Here is a 17415-nt window from a genome sequence, read left to right as displayed (position 1 = left end):
TGCAGCAGTGAAATAGGCAGAATTCATACAACCGTTTGTGGGTTTCTTTGGAAAATGTTGATATCTGTCTCTCACGGCTAGACTGGAAAGGATTGTCTTATGAATTTACGTCATCAAAGGGGAAAGACCATGCTTTGTTTTGGCGCAGCCCTCAAATAGGAGGGGCATCGATATACGTAGAGGGAGAAATGAAGGAAAAACAAAGGTTTTTAATGAGCCTTTGGCAAAGCTTGAAAATAAACTAGGAAAGCATCAAACATAGAATCAATCCAGTTTCTGCCTTGTATAACCTCTAAAGCAGAGATCCCCAACCTTTTGGGCACCAGGGACTGCATGGAGAGAGGTTTTTCTGCGGACCGGAGAGTGTGTGGTTTTGTGTGCTGCCTGCATCCTGCAGATGGGGCTTTGCTTGTTTGTGCAGCCCGGTTGCTGGCATGCTGAGGCCCGGTACTGGTCCACGGACCAGGGGTCGGGGGCCCCTGCTCTAAAGGGGTTTGAGCAGAGATGGGTGAAAACTAAGATGAAAACCCTGTGCTATGATCTGCAAAACTAACTACATTTTAAGTCAAGGCTATTACATTTCTTTTCTTTTTATTAGAGCCCAGTCAGCACTCCAACCCCCAAATAACCTTGGGAAATAATTAAAGCAAGATGCATTTCTGTATAATCCTGATCTCTGGAAGAGTAGAGGTTGGTTTTTTTAAACCTGTGTCTTAATTTAATAATGAATAAAAAATTTTCTTCTCAGACTTCTCATCTGAATGGCTATAGTTTTTGCATATATTGCACATACTGTCCTTTTTTTCCTAAAGGGAAATTTAGGGATTGATATGATTGGTAATGGTGGCACAGTTCCAGTTCAGCCCCATACATTTGTGTATGTGTGTTTTTCTTGTGGTGCTATTCTTATATGCTTGCTTACAGGAAAAAAACTGCATACTCTGAACATAGCATTAGAAGGAACAAGCTTAAAACCAGTACCAAAGTTCAAATATCTAGGAACAACAGTACCTGATTAGCAGTACTGATCAGCACAAAGAAGCATCTCATACAAAGCATATTCATCCCCACCCTATGTTACCAGCGCCAAACATGGCCACTTATAACAAAACATAAACAAAAATTAGTCACCATAGAAATGAGATGTTTGAGGAAAGCTGCAGAAGACGTAAAATCAGAAAGGAGACCACAAGAGAAAGAATTGGCACAGAACCCATTCTAAACTGCATACAAAGACTGCAAATGAAGACACCTGGAGAGGATGTTGTGGGATTCCACACCATGCAAAGCATAAACAAAAAGAAGAGAAGGTCAAAGAGCACGAGGCAGGCCCAGAAGAAGATGGAGAAACAATATAAAAGACACAAGCTACAAAAACCGTATCAGTTAACAACAATTGAGGCTGCCAGGAGAGCAAGAGACAGAACTTCGAATCTCCCTCAACACTAGAAGTGGTAAAAGAGGAAGTTGAGAAGATGCTATTCCTGTGCTTCCAGATAGTTGTCTGAAATACATATCTTCTTGACTGTGAAACCATTTCTGTGAAACCACTGGTTGCTCAAATCTTTTCAGCTGCCAAAGAATCGGACTATTGGGAATTCAGTATGTGGTGCGTTTGGACTTCAGTGAAATTGCTTTACTGTTGGAATGATAATCTGGGCATCACCGAGTTTTCATTCTTTAGTCCTGAATTAAGTAATTAATTAAGGATTAATTCAGGATGCTGCTACAATGAAGATACTGAACTTTGGCACACCTTAGCTAAGTGTTTCTTCCGCACAGCTTGATAGGGAACTTGTTCTAATACTGCAGTGTAACGATAAAAGAGCGTTACTTAGGTTACCACTGTATTTTCTCTTTGTAGTTGTAAGGAAGTGGCTGTCTGATATGATTGGTTTTGTTTATGCTGACAGCGAAAACAGGTGAGAGTGGAGAATTCCTTTTTATAATGATGGCAATACAGTGGTAATGTTTATCATTTATCATTATCATTTATGATGATAGCATGTTGACATATTGATCAGGGTGCTGGACAGTGGAGAACCCTTTAAGGGTTTTCCAGTCACAAGTGGTGTTGAACAGGGCTGTGTGCTTGCACTCACACTGTTCAGCATGATGTTGTTTGTCTTGTTGAAAGATGCCTCCTGAGAGAGTGATGCTGGAATCAGCCTCAAAATACAGAGTAGATGGGAAGCTCTTCACCCTGATGAAACTTCCAACCTATCTCCAAAGTGAAGGAAACTGTTCTGAGAGACTTCCTCTTTGCTGATGCCTGTGACACTTAGACAGAGATGCAAATTAATATGGATAAATTCTCAGTGACTTGTGACACGGAGTTTGAATTTACTATCAACATAAAAAAAAACTAGAATCATGCACCATCCTGCTTCTCATACTCCATACATAGAACCTAATCACAGTAAAAGGGCAGAAACTGCAGGCAGTGGAGCACTTTAATTATGTATCCTCTCCTAAGCAATGACTATCGATGGAAAAGTTAACCTGCAGGAATAGCAGAGACAATTTCTCCTTTTAGTAGACTGCGCCCCACTGTGTGGGAATGTCAAGGAATCAGTAATAAAACTGAAGGTCTACAGCAGGGGTCTTCAAACTTGGCCCTTTTATGACTTGTGGACTTCAACTCCCAGAATTCCTCAGCCAGGCACACTGGCTGAGGAATTCTGAGAGTTGAAGTCCACAAGTCATAAAAGGGCCAAGTTTGAAGACCCCCTAAGCTACAGAGCTGTGGTACTTACTGTTCCCAATGTGAATTCTGTATCAAAGACTGGCAAGACAGCTCAACCACTTCAACATTACTTAACTTTGCAGGATAACAGGCATCAGATGGCAAGATCAAATGTCAGACATTAAAGTTTTATCTAGAGCATGTGTACCATCAGTCCATACATTGCTGATGAGAGCACAGATCCATTGGACAGATCATGTCACTCATTTGCCAGACAAGCACTTATCCAAGCAACTTCTTTTTGGAGAACATTCTGTTGTAAGAAGTTAGTGTGGAAGATAGAAGAAACACTTCAAAGATACACTAACCCCCCCCCCCCCGAGATTGCTCAGTATAGACACAACCACCTGGAAATGATGGCACAAAAGTGCCCTACTAGCATTGCCTCATCCATAAGAGCTATCAGGCCTATGAAGCAAGGAGCACAGCTGAAGCACAACACAAGTGCAAGTCATGTAAGGCCAGAGCTACTAGTGTAACAACTGCAGTGCCTTCACATGTCTGTCCAACGTGTGAGAACATTCTGTGCCCAAACTGGCCTGATCAGTCATTGTTGGACATACCACATCTAATTTTAGCATGACTAAAAAGAAAAAAAATACAGTTTCAAGAGGGTGTTTATTATTGACAATGAATGAACAACCACAACATATTTTTGTGTGCTCTCTTCTAAGATAACAACAGAACCCTCACTGTAAAGAACAGGCTGAACTAGAACTTTTATCCATGAAATGTTAGTTCTCATGACAGTTTTTCTACAATGCAAAAGAATGGCAGCTTCACTTTAGTCCACTTATTTTTCATCACTTATATGGTGGTTATAGTTCTGTAGGCCTAACTTTCCTCAGGCTTAGTGCGGACAACAGCTTGATTTAATAACTTAGAGTGGTAAAGAAGATTTGCGAACTCTGTAATCCTAAACTACTGCAATTTACTGTGTGATCTAGACTTTATCTAAATCTTATTTATAGATAATAGAGATTTTGGTTAAATAAATGACATCCCCCTGCAAAAAAACCAACCCCAGTTACAATGTCATGTCTTTAATGAACACATTCAGTCAACATTCACTGCCTTTGTTAGAAAGAGTGTGAAGCTTTAACGTAACTGTCCTTTGTCAGCAATGACTTCTACTAAATATTTCTTGTAAGATCAATTGTACGTGTTCCTTGGAGGTATTGTGGTCCATTCCCTTGAGGATCATTGTCATGTTATATCCTTAGAATTTCCTGTGGAATTTGCTGGTGTAGCCCAGAATCCATTGTTCTTTTAATGATGGCAAGTCACCTTAGATTTGAAGCTGGGAGCAGCCTCCAATCATGATACGCTCGCCACTATGGTTCACATTTGTAGTGAAGGATGGTCTTGTAAATTTAATGTTTTGTTTTCTCCAAATATAAAATTCCTCAAGAATTCCATCTTGGGGTGTTCAGCTCTCTGCAAGACAGTGTTTTGATAACTTGTCTGCTGTATTGTACAGGTGATAGTGAGATATACAACTGTGGGTTTTTTTTGGGATAGTAGTTGTTTCTTCTTTGGTATCCTTCCAGATAGACCATTTTTATTAAGAATTTTCCTTAACAGTTGTCTCATGAACACCCAGCTTAGAAAACGTAAATATGGCCTACAGATCTATTGCTATTATTCTGACTAACTTTATGATGTTAAGCATGTATGCATTGTATGTCTTGCTGTTGGGGTGACTTTCGTTGGATAGCCATTCCAAGAATAATGGTGGTATTGCATTTTCTCCTTTTGTATACCATCTGCTTGGCAATGGACTGATAGAACTTTTTTTTTTCATATATCTTTTTTGGTGTGTGTGTGTGTGTGTGTGTGCCGTTTTCTTGGCAAGATTTAGTGGTTTGTCAGTGCCTCCTCCTTAGCGCTGAGAGAGTGATTGGTTTAAGATCACCCAGCTGGGTTATACCTAAGGTGGGACTAGAACTCATAGTCTCCTACTTTGTAGCTTACACTTTAGATCAGTGGTCTTCAAACTTGGCCCTTCTATGACTTGTGGACTTTAACTCCCAGAATTCCTCAGCCAGGCACGCTGGGAGTTGAAGACCCTTGTATTATACCAAATTGCTTCTCTTCATTTGTGTAATCCCCACATAATTGATTTTTTTTTCATAATTTGGAACGTCCACCAGTTTACTCCTCTGAAGAGAGCTGGGTTTCACATACTTTTTCCAATGACAGTGGAAAGACAATGAAATGACTTAGCATGTTCAGTGAAAGCATGATACAGTGTATGGTTTTGGTTGTTGTTTCAATAAGACTTAAATGAAGCTTATTAAATGTTACTTATATCATGAAAAAACAATCATGAACAATCCATCATGACAATAACTTTCATTAATTTTCTGAACTAATTTGAGGTGCTGAAGCATCTGGAAGTCAGGAAACCTCTTGTTTTTCTCCAAAATGTTTAACAACTGCTCTATGAAGTGACTGTCTATCCAAAGTAAAGTTGTTAAATCTCTTCTGCTCCATCCGGAGTGTGCTACTATAATTCCAGGGCTTCATGGAACCCACAACCCCTATTGTATTGTGATAGCAGTAAGGAAATTATTAAATGAATGAAGAGTAACCAAATGATATTGAGTTATTTTAATTAAATGAAATCCAGCTTTAATCTTCCTTTGTTTTGTCTCCAGCCACTTTAGGGAATGTGGCCCCCAGTAATGCATCTCAAAGGCCAAGTGTAGCCTTGAGTCAGAAAAAGATTGTGCACCCCAGATCTATCTAAAAGGAAATTCTGCTGAAGAGCAATGGAACGTTGCTAATGATCACACATGGATTAGAATAAATAGACCCCTGTGCCTTTCATTTGTTATTTTTTTCCCCCAGATTCAATTATTTTACCGGCTAGAATTCCAGCAGGTTTCTGGTTTAGAATGAATACCAGACATCTTTAAGTGCTCACATATTAGAGTAACTCAGAACAAAGGGAAGGAAAAGAAGAGAATGGATTCTTCCAAGAAATAATGCATTTAAACCTGCAGCTCTTAAATGATGGAAAGTTGCCCCCGAGGAAGAGAAATAGCTACCCTGTATGCTTTATTTTTACTTAAAAATGTATATCCCATCAATACCACTGCAAACTGTGGCCATCATTGTTACTGACAAATACAGAATTAAAATAGCAACATAGTAAAAAAGGCAAAATAATTGAAGTATCAGTTTTAGTGTTTAAAGCAGACATGTCAAACTCACGACGTCATGTGACGTCGCACGACGTATCAGAGCTTTTTTCCCATTGCCGGCAATGGGGTGGGCACAGTTTTGTTGTGATGCGTCTGGCCCGTGGGCTGGCAGTTTGACACCCCTGGTTTAAAGAATCTCTCAGAATCTTGAGACTCCCAGGTCATAGCTTCCTTTGGCTGGCTAGCTTTCTCCACAACCCAGCAGAGTCTCTTCCAGGCTGAGCGCCTTTCAGATGTTTGAACCATCCCACAGAATTCTCAATATTGTCCTCTTGGTTGGATCCCAGTTTTGTCAGCCGAAGTCAACTTACTAGTATCTGTAGGGAACACCCAGGTAAAAGTAAGGCGGGCTTACTGTGAAATACAATAAGAGCATGACTTCACCCTTTTCTGGATTTTTGCAGAACTTAGAGGAACACAAAAGCAAAGGCAATTTGCTCTACTCTTGCTGAGATTTGGGGAAAGCTAGGCAATTTGCTCTACTCTTGCTGAGATTTGGGGAAAGCTAGGCAGGGTGCTGGTATCTCTCAGGTTATCTGGATAATATTCAGCGTTGATTCAGAATTTGTATGTTCAAGTGGAGGAGAGTAGTAAAGGAGGCACTTGGAGAAATACTTCCTAGATAACCTTTAAATAATAACAATTTATCTTACTGGACCCCTCATCATAACTCTCTCACCCTGAATAAGATAATTAGAAAGAAGATGTCTATCTGCCTCATGGTTGTTGCAGTTAATCTAAGATGCCTTCTCCCACTCTGTTTTTAAAAGTAATCTCCCTCTGCAGACACATTTCTGTCATTTAATTGGGCTGAAAAGTAGCTAAGTCCCATCTTAGTGTTTTAAACCAAGCTATACAATCATAGTATTACTACAACCAGTATACAGGAAAGCAGACTTTACTAATTAGAGATGAAGAAGAATATAAAAGTGGTACACTGTTGCCTCAAAAACTAACATCTTAGTTCACTTTTATATTAAATAAAGGCAATTCAGAATGCTAAGATTTTAATGCAGTTATGATTGGGCAGAAATGTGCATGCCATCCTCTTGAAGGAGTAATGGTAGTGAGGAGAGGAGTTGATTATCTTTCTAACTGGAGTCAAGCAGCAACATAAGTTATTTCAGACCCAAAAGATGTTCTCCTGTAGGTGTTTGTAAATATTAAAAAGAAACACCTGAAAGAGTGCAGATAAAATACTTCAGTATACCAAATGTAGCAATGAGGGTCACAGCGATTGTACTAGTTCTGTGGGTATTTAGTTTGCTGATGGAAGGGCTAGTTAGGGCCAGAAATGGCAACCTTGCAGCGAAGTTTGATGAATGTAGAATGTTTATAGAAAAAATAACGAAGCAGTAGAAGACAGAATTGGTGGTCAGAAATGAAAAATAGGGATGTGTCAACATTAGAGGCATCTTTGATTCATTATTACTCTTATTTGTCATTACTACTATCCAAGGTACAGTGATTTTGAAGAAAACAATCTTGGCTGTCAAAAACAGCAAAAAAAAAAACCCTAACAAAACCTCACATCTGCTTTATATGAACGATCTGAAAACATCAATATCTGTATTATACCTGTTATACAATACTCCACTGGAATTATTAATTGAACACAAGCTGAACTGAACAGTTTGGACCAGAAAACAAGAAAGCTCATGACTATTCATGATGCATGACATCCCCCATAATGATATTGATAGAGTATGCCTGCCTCACAGAAATGGAGGCAGCAGTTTATTTCAAGCCAAACAAGCTGTTGAAGAAGGAAAGCATGTGTTGGCTTATTAAGAACAAAACAGCCAAGAGCAAGCATTGATGCAAGTTAAAAATGCATTTACTAACTGTACAGGAAACAAACCGTGAATGTGGCAATGGTTTACAACTGGAACATTACCACCACCACCCCCCAAAAAAAGCTATTTGAACTTATGCAATCAAGGCCAGAATTGAAAAAAAAAATCATCAAATAATTCAAATTGCACATTGTGCAAAAAAGCAGAAAAAACAGTAGATCTCATCTCATGCAAGATGATAACACAGACAGATTATAAACTGTGATATAACATAGTCGCTAGTTGCCTCACCGGAGCACCTATAAAAATTACCAGATGCCAAGTGGGATTTCTAAATACAAACTGACAAAAGTCTTGGAGCACAACACACCAGATTTAACAGTGGTTGAAAAGAATAAAATGTGGATAATTGATGTGGCAATACCAGGGGATGGTAGAATAGAAGAACGTCAGGATTCAAGCCCCCACGAACATATCAGGGTAGTAAGAAGTCAACTTTTGCACCTCACTTCCATCAACAAAGTAGTTAAAAAAATACCTTTTGAACAAAAGAGGCCCATTATTTTGACCTGTATGAAAGTCTCAGAGCAACAACAGAACAGCCTTCTTTTCCTTTTCACTTTCCCTGTATTTTAGACTACCGTGACTGAAGGAAGCATCGGGTTAAAGCATCTGCAACTGAATCAAAGCATCTTTGCCTCCATGGTTCTATTTTACCTCCACCCGCGAGTACAGAAGCTGAGACTGCTGTTCTTGGAAGCACCCTGTACACCCGCTTACAGACACGCAGCTTTACCCTATGTTCCCTTAAGCTCAGTGTGGAAGAGGCACCCTGTTTCCTTCCCAAGTGTCTTGCACGACAGGCATACGGAAGAACTTTTTTTTTTTTGCTTTTGTACGTTTCGTTTTATAAAGAAACTTAGGGGGAACATAGACGAGAGTTTAAAAATAAAAAAAAATGTCTTGTTGCTCATAGCGATAAGAGACTGTTGCCATGGTGGCATGATTCAGATTGGTTGACCCAGAGGCCAATGAATAAATAGAAAGCAAAAGCATCATCATTTAACCTTGCAGGAGGTACTAATTCAGAAAGATGTGGTGTTGACCTCAAGTCCTTGTGCAGAGCTACAAAACCAAATACTTGAGCAACAGAAAAAGTTGCTCTGGCCTGCAGCGATCTCTTCCCACCGCTGATGATTTTTCGTTAGAAAGAAAATAAAAACTGTATTTTTGCCAATTCCTTTTGACTCAACAGGCCATATGAAGGCAGCTTGTAGTCAGAGTCAATTTTTAATTGCCAGTCTTCTTTGATTTGTCTGGAACCCTTCCCCCCCCAAATATCACTTCACACACCACAAGGAATGAGAAGCATTTTCCTATCCAATTCTCATCTTTATTTACTTCCGTATTAATCTGGAATAAAAGGAAGAATATAGTGGCTTTTTCCTAGGCTGGCTGATCCAGCAGCTTACCTTATAAATCTGCTAGGCTTCTCTCAAAAACATCAGCACATTTTATATTGTCCAAAATTTTGGGGAGAATATTTTCTTGGTGAACATTTTTTAAAAATTGTTATCTGTGCTGGGAGAGTAATGTTATCTGGCTAGCTAGGCCAGTAATCTTTCTCCAGAGAAACTTCCAATCATGCATTGAATAATAATAAAAGAACAATAAATCCTAACCTAATATTTTTACATCATTTCATTCCTGTCTCCTGGAAATTTATTATATTAATTTATTAAAAATACGCTGCCAATCTCGTCAATATTAGTGTGGAGTGGCCTGTTTGTGAGCTGTTCGTGACCAAATAATTTATGTAATGATGAGCAGAATTATTACAATATTGGGAGTAGAAATAGATGCATAGGAAACTGTGTTCTTTACTTAAAGTAGAGTGGACAGTGGCTGACTTTATGCCATATTTGTACATTTGTACATTTCCTGGATGGAAATGTACCTGGATGGCAAGCACGGGAAACAGCGTGAAAAGGATTTGAAGCTCAAAGATGTGACATTCTAAAATGAACTCTATACCATAGTCCATAAATCATCAGTTAAGGACTTTGATGTATGGTAACGGCATGGTATGGTAATGTTTCCTTTGACAACCCAAAATAGAGGAATTGAGGAGATTTGCACTTGGTAGACTTCTACTGCCAAATGTAAAGAGCCTCCAGAAATTGCTAGTGCTCCAATACTGAAGATTTTTAAAAAGAGATTGGACCATGTTTTGTCTGAAATGGTATCAGGTTTCCTGCTTAGGCAAGGGGTTGGACTGGAAGACCTCTGAGGTCCCTTCCAACTGTTATTTTGTTAATCTGTTATGTGCACAAAGAGACACATTGCAGAAAGAAGTTCAAGTGAAATTCTCACGGAATAAAACATTTCAGAACCAGAGAGCCTTTTATTATTGTAATATTTAACTGTCAACCTGAGAGTGTCTTGACCTCTATGAAAACGATTCCTTGATATTTGGCTGGGTGTTGTTGCTGATGTCAACCCGGGTATTTTTATTTTTTGAGTGACAGCAGGAATGGAAGTCTGCCATTAATGGTAGCCAGTCCCTTGGTGAGATAGATTGATTACATTTGTTTAATTATGTATTTTCAAGATGCCTCCTTTCTCTGCTTCAGGAAATGCTCAAATAATGTCCTGGGAAAGGGTTTATAGGGGTGTATGTGGGGGGGGGGGGAGATTGAGAACAGTTATTAATTAAATTGAAACATCCCAATTGCTCCCATTCATGATGAAAACATGCCTTCTGCATATTTAAGCAACAGGTCTAAAGGGGAGGATATTTGAGATTGAAGGAGCCAGGCCCCTTCTTACTATCCTTCTGCCCTACCAGATAATTCAAGCCCTGATTTCAGTGGCCAAATGAGACACTGAATTACTTTTATCTCTCTCTAGCTCAAAGTGTTAGGTTTCATTCTCTTTGCCTTAAAGGTAAAGGTAAAGGTTCCCCTGCACATGCGTGCTAGTCGTTTCCAACTCTAGGGACCGGTGCTCATCTCTGTTTCAAAGCCGAAGAGCCAGCACTTGTCCAAGGACGTCTCCGTGGTCATGTGGCCGGCATGACTAGATGCCAAAGGCACACGGAACGCTGTTACCTTCCCACCGTAGTGGTCCCTGTTTTTCTACTTGCATTTTTACGTGCTTTCGAACTGCTAGGTTGGCAGAAGCTGGGACGAGTAACAGGCGCTCACTCTGTTACGCGGCACTCAGGATTCCACCCGCCAAACTGCCGACCTTCTGATCGACAAGCTCAGTGTCCTAACCCACTGAGCCACTGCATCCTTTATATACCTGCAAACTAGATAAAACCCTAGCATTTCTTTTCTGGGCTTCCTTTCTCCCTTTCTATGGTTGTTACTGCTGTAGCTTCTCTATGTTCTTTGCAATTTGTCTTATTTGCCTGGTGTTGCTGCCTTTTCTAACGCACGTCTCCCCCCCGCCCCCCTCCACACCCCCAGTTTTCCTTTTGCTCAGCTCCTGTGAACCTCAACATTTTACACAAACCTTACAGGCCACAATGCATCATGCCAGCTGCCTCCTTGCTCCAATGCATGTTTGTCCTGAAGGAAGTGTAGCTGACTTATTCACACAGAAAGAGAGATCTTTTCACGAAAGAAGAGTTTTTTCTTCTTCCCCGATCCCCTGCTTTTAATAAAGCACTCGGGTGAAACCTTATAGTCTTTCTTTCTTAATTTGACACACCAACCAGCATCCCGTGAATGGGGAACATATATGACTGGCTTTTATAGCGATTTCCCACTAAGGCAGAGAGGGAATAGGTCAGTAGGGGATGGCAGCGATGGCAGAGGCAGTGAAGGATGGCGGAGTATAGGGTGGTTGAAAGAGCAGAAATGGGGAGGGGGCGGAGGGAGTTGCACATGTCGTGATCTTAAATGCAGGCACTTGAATTTTGATCATGTGACCAGGGAGACATTGTAATGGCCATAACTTGTGAGGACCGGTTGTAACTACCATTCATTCAGCACTATCCGAACTTCGAAGGGTTGCTGAGCAAATGGTCATTATGTGAGGACCCAAGTGTATTGGCCAGGCATAGAAGAGGCCTAGCTTTTCGAGCTGGAATGCCTTCCTCAGAAGGAAGAAAGGAAAGAAGAGAGTACCCCAGTAAAACATTTGCTTATCCATTTGTAGCTGAGGCTGGCTCACGAAACCTCTTATTTATATAGAGTGCATTGCAATAGTCCAGTTGGGTGGTATCCAGGGCAAGGGTGACTGTGAACAGGGCCTCTTGGTCCAGGAATGGGTGCACAATATGAAATTATGCCAAGGCCCTCCTAGCCACAACGGCCATCTGCTACTTGAGCAGGAGTTATGAATCCAGGAGGGCTCCCAGATTGCACACAGGGTCTGTATGGGCCGGTGCAACCCCATCCAGCACCAAAGATGGGACGAATGGTAGTTAATGGCAGTATATCAGCAGGAACAGCCCCCAGCTCCCTCTGGCTCCATCGGTTGCCAGAGGAATTATGGATCTTTGGCTTGAAAAAAATGAACTTAACGATTTATGGTTTTGTTGATTAGACAGAATAGATAGTAGAAGGGAGTCATGATGCAACTTTTAAGAGAAAGAGGTTAAATATAGGTCTGCTTATAACTGCTGGGAGGAAGATTGGAAGCCACTGCTTTGTATCTTTTTTATGTCTTCTATTTTTTCTACGTTCTTTTTTCTTATTTACTTTCCTCTTTTTGTACCTTTGGCCTTTTATTTCTCCCTTTATCTTTCTTTCTTTCTTTCTTTCTTTCTTTCTTTCTTTCTTTCTTTCTTTCTCGGTCCACCTTAGTTTGTTCTCTCTCTCCCCCCCTCCCTCCCTCCCTCAGCATGCATGCACACACACACACATGTATGAGAACTGAAGAATAAGTCTGAAACCGATCCTTGGTTAGACATCTTATTTTGAATTTTACTTTGAATTCTTGGCTTGCATTGCTGAGACACTGAAGAGTGTTTTGGTTTTCAGCCCCTGTCCCTTGATCATTCAATCGATGAGGAAAAATAAACTTCAGCAGCCCACCCCCATATCTTTAGAGGTGTATCCTGTGTTTGCTTCCTAATACTTGCTAGTCAGCTATCTCTCAGACTAGGTCTCTGTCACAATCTTCTATACCCTAATTTTTCTAAATTACTGTAGATCTCTAGTAAGCAATTTTACAGCTTTGAACAAGTCACTCTTAATATAATTAGGAAATCAGTGTGATTTTGACACAAATATTCAAGTATAATTTATAAGGTTGTCCTTTAATAAACTCTAAACATAATGTTCATCAGCAGCCTGTATTATTCAGGGCTTTACATTTACATTTTACAGTTTTACACGTAAAACTGCTGTTGCTGGGTGGGTATATTAGTACAATAAGTAAGAGATTAAGTTGAATTTTCCCCATAACATTTTGCAATAATTTTAGTTCTTTTAGTTTATGCATTGTATAAATATTTTAATTAGTTATCCTGATTAAAGTTCTCTTAGGGCACTGAAGTTTCTCCTAAAATTTTCATAGACCTATCAACAGATGTGTACAGATTATAATTTATTTTATTTTATTTTAATTCCATTTATATCCCGCCCTTCTCCGAAGACTCAGGGCGGCTTACAAGCTTAGCAGTAGCCTTCATTCTATGTATATGCCTGCTTATTAGGGCTTTCACACACACCCCAAGCGGCATTATTACAAAGTCAGCTTATTGCCCCCAACAATCTGGGTCCTCATTTTACCTACCTCGGAAGGATGGAAGGCTGAGTCAACCTTGAGCCTGGTGGGATGCGAACCTGCACTAATTGCAGGCAGCTGGTGTTACTTAAGGAGGCATTAGCTTGGCACTTTCTTTTATATGCACTTCAATTCCTGGAATTCCCCAGTCAGAACGGCAATTGCTGAGAATTCTGGGAGTTAAAATGACAGATCTGGAAGCTGCAATGAAGTTACAAAATATATTATGCTATAAAGCTTGATGTTGTCCTTGATGACTATTTTTGTACCTGCTGATAGTAGGGACATTGGTTAATCTATGTAAATGTATATAAAGTGCTTCACAGAAGCCAGTATCTGCAAGCATTATATTTTCCTTCACCTGTGGCAAGATAAGATGAAGCAGGAATAGTGGTTGTCAATCTCTTGGGAGATTTTGACACCCTTAGAGAATTGTTTTTCTAGTGGTCAGACTTTTACAAGTGTAAATGAGATGTTTCTGAAATGGAAGTCCTTAGTAGCTGTTTGAATGGGAAGCAAACTTTATATGCTAGCTAGATAATTTATTCTTTCTGTTCTGTTGATAAGTTTGTGAAGTTCCTCCTTAAAAGGCAACTTTTTCCAGAGTGTTCTGAAGTTTAATCTGTGTCAGGGAAAACATTATAAATGCATGAAGACTAGTAAGACTATTTTCTGTCACAAATGCACCCCTTATCCCTTGCTGTGCTTTTGTTTACTTTCCAAATAGTTGCAAGCAATCTGGAAATAGGGTAGAATGAGAAATGAATGAAACTGTTGTTATATTGATATGATTAATTTTGATTGTTACATGCTTCTTGCTTTAGAATAACATCTTAAGACAAACACTGGAAAAAGATAACTTGCTCTATGTCTGTTTGATCTAGTGACTAAGGTACTGGGCTGGAAAGTAGGAGACCCTGAGTTCTAGTCCCACTTTTCTAGCCACGAAAGCTAGCTGGGTGACCTGGGGCCACTCACAATCTTTCAGCCAACTCATTTGACAGGATTGTTGTTGTGGGGAAAATAAGAGAAACATGTGTTGGATATGCTTGCAGCCTTGAGTTATTTGTAAAAATACCAAAGGTTGGTATTTAACAATAAAGGTTAATTCACTATGTAATATATGGCCAAATGGAAATCATCTGGTTTTAAAAGCTTTATGGGAGCTGACTGATTTTCCATCAAATGTGTCACTGGAGTGGGCATGTTCATGCTTACAAAATTAGCTGATTATCAGCCTGTGTAAGTGGGTGTCTCTTGGCATTTGTGTAATCTCAGAATCTGATTTTTGTTTAATGTTAAAGAGGAGAAATAGCTTGGATTTTCCTTTTTTTTTTCCTTCTAGGTCAGTTCCTGCAGGAATTATGTTACAATTGATGGCAATTACATTCCTTCAGGCTATGCTCAGGTGATTTCTGAAGCCATTTATCCTTTGGCCATTTCCCCCGACCTAACTGGAAACTGTGAGAGGTGTATCTTACTACATCGAGAAGGCATTGATTTGGAAAAGACTGGGTTATCTAACCAGAACACTAAAAAATTAATGAGTCCAGCCTGCCCTTTAAGGAAAACAAAAACTGAGATTTTTAAGGGCATTTTTAGATAAGGTAGAATGAATCGTCCTCAGATACATGTGAGAGGTCTCATGTGGCATCACCTAGCCAATTTTATCTGGCCTTGGAATCTAAGTTTAATTGGCCTAGGGTTGAAATTGTGTGAAAGATCAGGGAATCCCCAGCCTGTTGACTAGACTGAGAAGTCATAAAAACATATTGAGAAAGGTAGCAGTTCCACAGTGTTTTCAATACCTGCATGAATGCTTTTATGTTCACCAAGAGTTAAGCATGATATGAGGGCATGTTTATAGTTTTTTTTTAACCAGAGACAAAAGACAAATACTGTCTTTGAATATGGAAGTTCCATTTAAATATTTCAGCCTTTCCCTAACTGCGCTACTCTGGAAGTTGCAATCCCAGACATCTGGGGAGGAGTTAGATTAATGAGATCTGGTCTTAATTGCTTCATGGATCCAGACTTTCATACATCACAAAGAGACAACATATACTTGGTATTAAGATACTTTTCAGGTGGTTGAACCAAATGGTCCACCTCTTTCATATTCTGTTTCATCAGCCCTGAGGATTGTTGTGGTTTGTGGAGAACACAGTAGTTACACATACCATTTTTTTCAGTTTTGGTATTGCAGTGGTAAGGGGGAGACATTCTATACTGGGTTATTCAAATCTTACTTTCCCTCATCTGAAATTTCAAGTTACCACATAAGAAAAAAAATATTGTGAATCTGGTTTGAATCTGAGAAAGAACTGTTACATACAGCAAAGTGATTCTGTCTGGCAAGACATTTATGAGTTTCTTGAGCTGTGCTGTATCTTTTTTGGGGTGTCTGTGTGTGAGACGGGTGAAGGTAATGATTTTTAGTCTTCCCTGCTGTCAATGAAGAGAGAACCTTAGTTGAACTCAGAAACCTGTTTCCTTCACTGCATGATGCATAGCCTAAAGACCTCTGTGTGAGATTTATGACTTTTTTTAGTTCTGTCTATTCCCAAAATGATCTCAGCCAGATCATTTCTTCTGTGTGCGCGTGATTGTGTGTGTGTGTGTGTGTGTGTGTGTGTATGATGCATGTGGGAGGGCAGTAATTATGATTATGTGCATGTGCATGCATGTATATGCATATGTAGAAGTAATAACATTCCTGGTTTTGATTCTCATGTTGGAAGTAAGTGCCTTTTAAAAAGAAGGATTGTGAATGTTGTGCATAAACTGGCACTTTAGTGGGAGCATTTCAAACAGTAATCTAAAGAATCCAGGCAATTCAATCAAGCAAAATTAGCACATTCTTGATCAATGGGTTCCTTTTTATTCTGGAACAGTTTATTAACTAGTAATTATATAAGAATCAGATATGGGTAAATTGCAGATATGTTAAGTGCACCAGGATAGTGTCAGCAGTGTAAATTAACTTCATTCTTTGAGTAACAGTGCTTCTTGGATGCTTTCAGATAATTAGAACTAAGGAAGTTTCTTTTTAAATTAAAACTGACTGATAGGAATTATTGTTGGATACCAGATGGTGTACTAGATGCCAGATTTCATGCATCAGAATTATAGATTAGTAAGAAGGATAAAAGAAAAATAGATTTTTATCTACATATCCACTTGTTTACTTCACAGTATATGAGTTGCCGCTGATGAGACCAATGTTGTTTTATTGAACTTAAAATGTATTTCTGATGTAATATAGTTTTTTTCCAGACTTTTAAAATCCAGCAAATCTGCTGCCTCTTAGACTGCAATGCTCTGATTTGGGATTGCCTAGAACAGGGGTGTCAAACTGAATTTCATTGAGGGCCGCATCAGCATTGCGGTTGCCCTCAAGGGGCTGGGTGGGCGTGGCCTGGGTGGGCGTGGCTAGAGTGTGTATGGCCTACTGGGTGGGCATGGCCAGCTCTACATCGTTCACATCAAGGGTGCCTATGGGGGCCTGGGCAGGAGTGGGACAGATCTGAGGGTCTCTGGCAGAAGGAGGGTCTCTGGGCCAGGGCCAAGGCAGTGGGGGCCGTTCCCTCACTGTTTCCAGGATGGCTTCGCGGGCCACATGGAACCACTTGGCGGGCCGGATTCGGCCCCCAGGCCTTGTGTTTGACATGTCTGGCCTAGAACTTCATCACTAATCTAGACCTGCTGAAGGTCGGTGTGCAAGTCAGTCAAACTTGAGCTTTTGAATCAATGCTTTATGTTGATGTTCATCTCCTCAGCTTTTAAAGCATCAGATTAATTTCTCTTTCCTAGGCTGCTTGCAGTGGAACTCGGGTCATTATAGAATTTCTACCATATGGTTGAGCCTGCAGTTCTTTTTGGTTCCTAAGGCAGTAGGCATTGCTGTGCATATGCAGGCATA

At 39.9% G+C, this 17415-nt stretch overlaps 1 protein-coding gene across 16 annotated transcripts in view; it reads left to right on the top strand.

Annotated features, from left to right (window-relative positions):
• R3HDM2 (R3H domain containing 2) overlaps nt 1–17415 on the top strand; it is a 183738-nt gene that overhangs the window by 79102 nt on the left and 87221 nt on the right. The window contains exon 2 of one of the 16 annotated variants that reach the window (XM_081318286.1): nt 14839–14901. The exons of the other annotated variants lie outside the window; for them this stretch is intronic. The gene's annotated coding sequence lies outside the window, so the exon portion shown is untranslated. The remainder of the gene's footprint in view (nt 1–14838; nt 14902–17415) is intronic. 16 annotated transcript variants of the gene reach the window in all.

Source organism: Vipera berus (genome assembly GCF_964194415.1).
Source record: "Vipera berus genome assembly, chromosome: 2".
Lineage (NCBI taxonomy): Eukaryota > Metazoa > Chordata > Lepidosauria > Squamata > Viperidae > Vipera > Vipera berus.
This window is presented reverse-complemented; position numbering and strand designations above follow the sequence as displayed.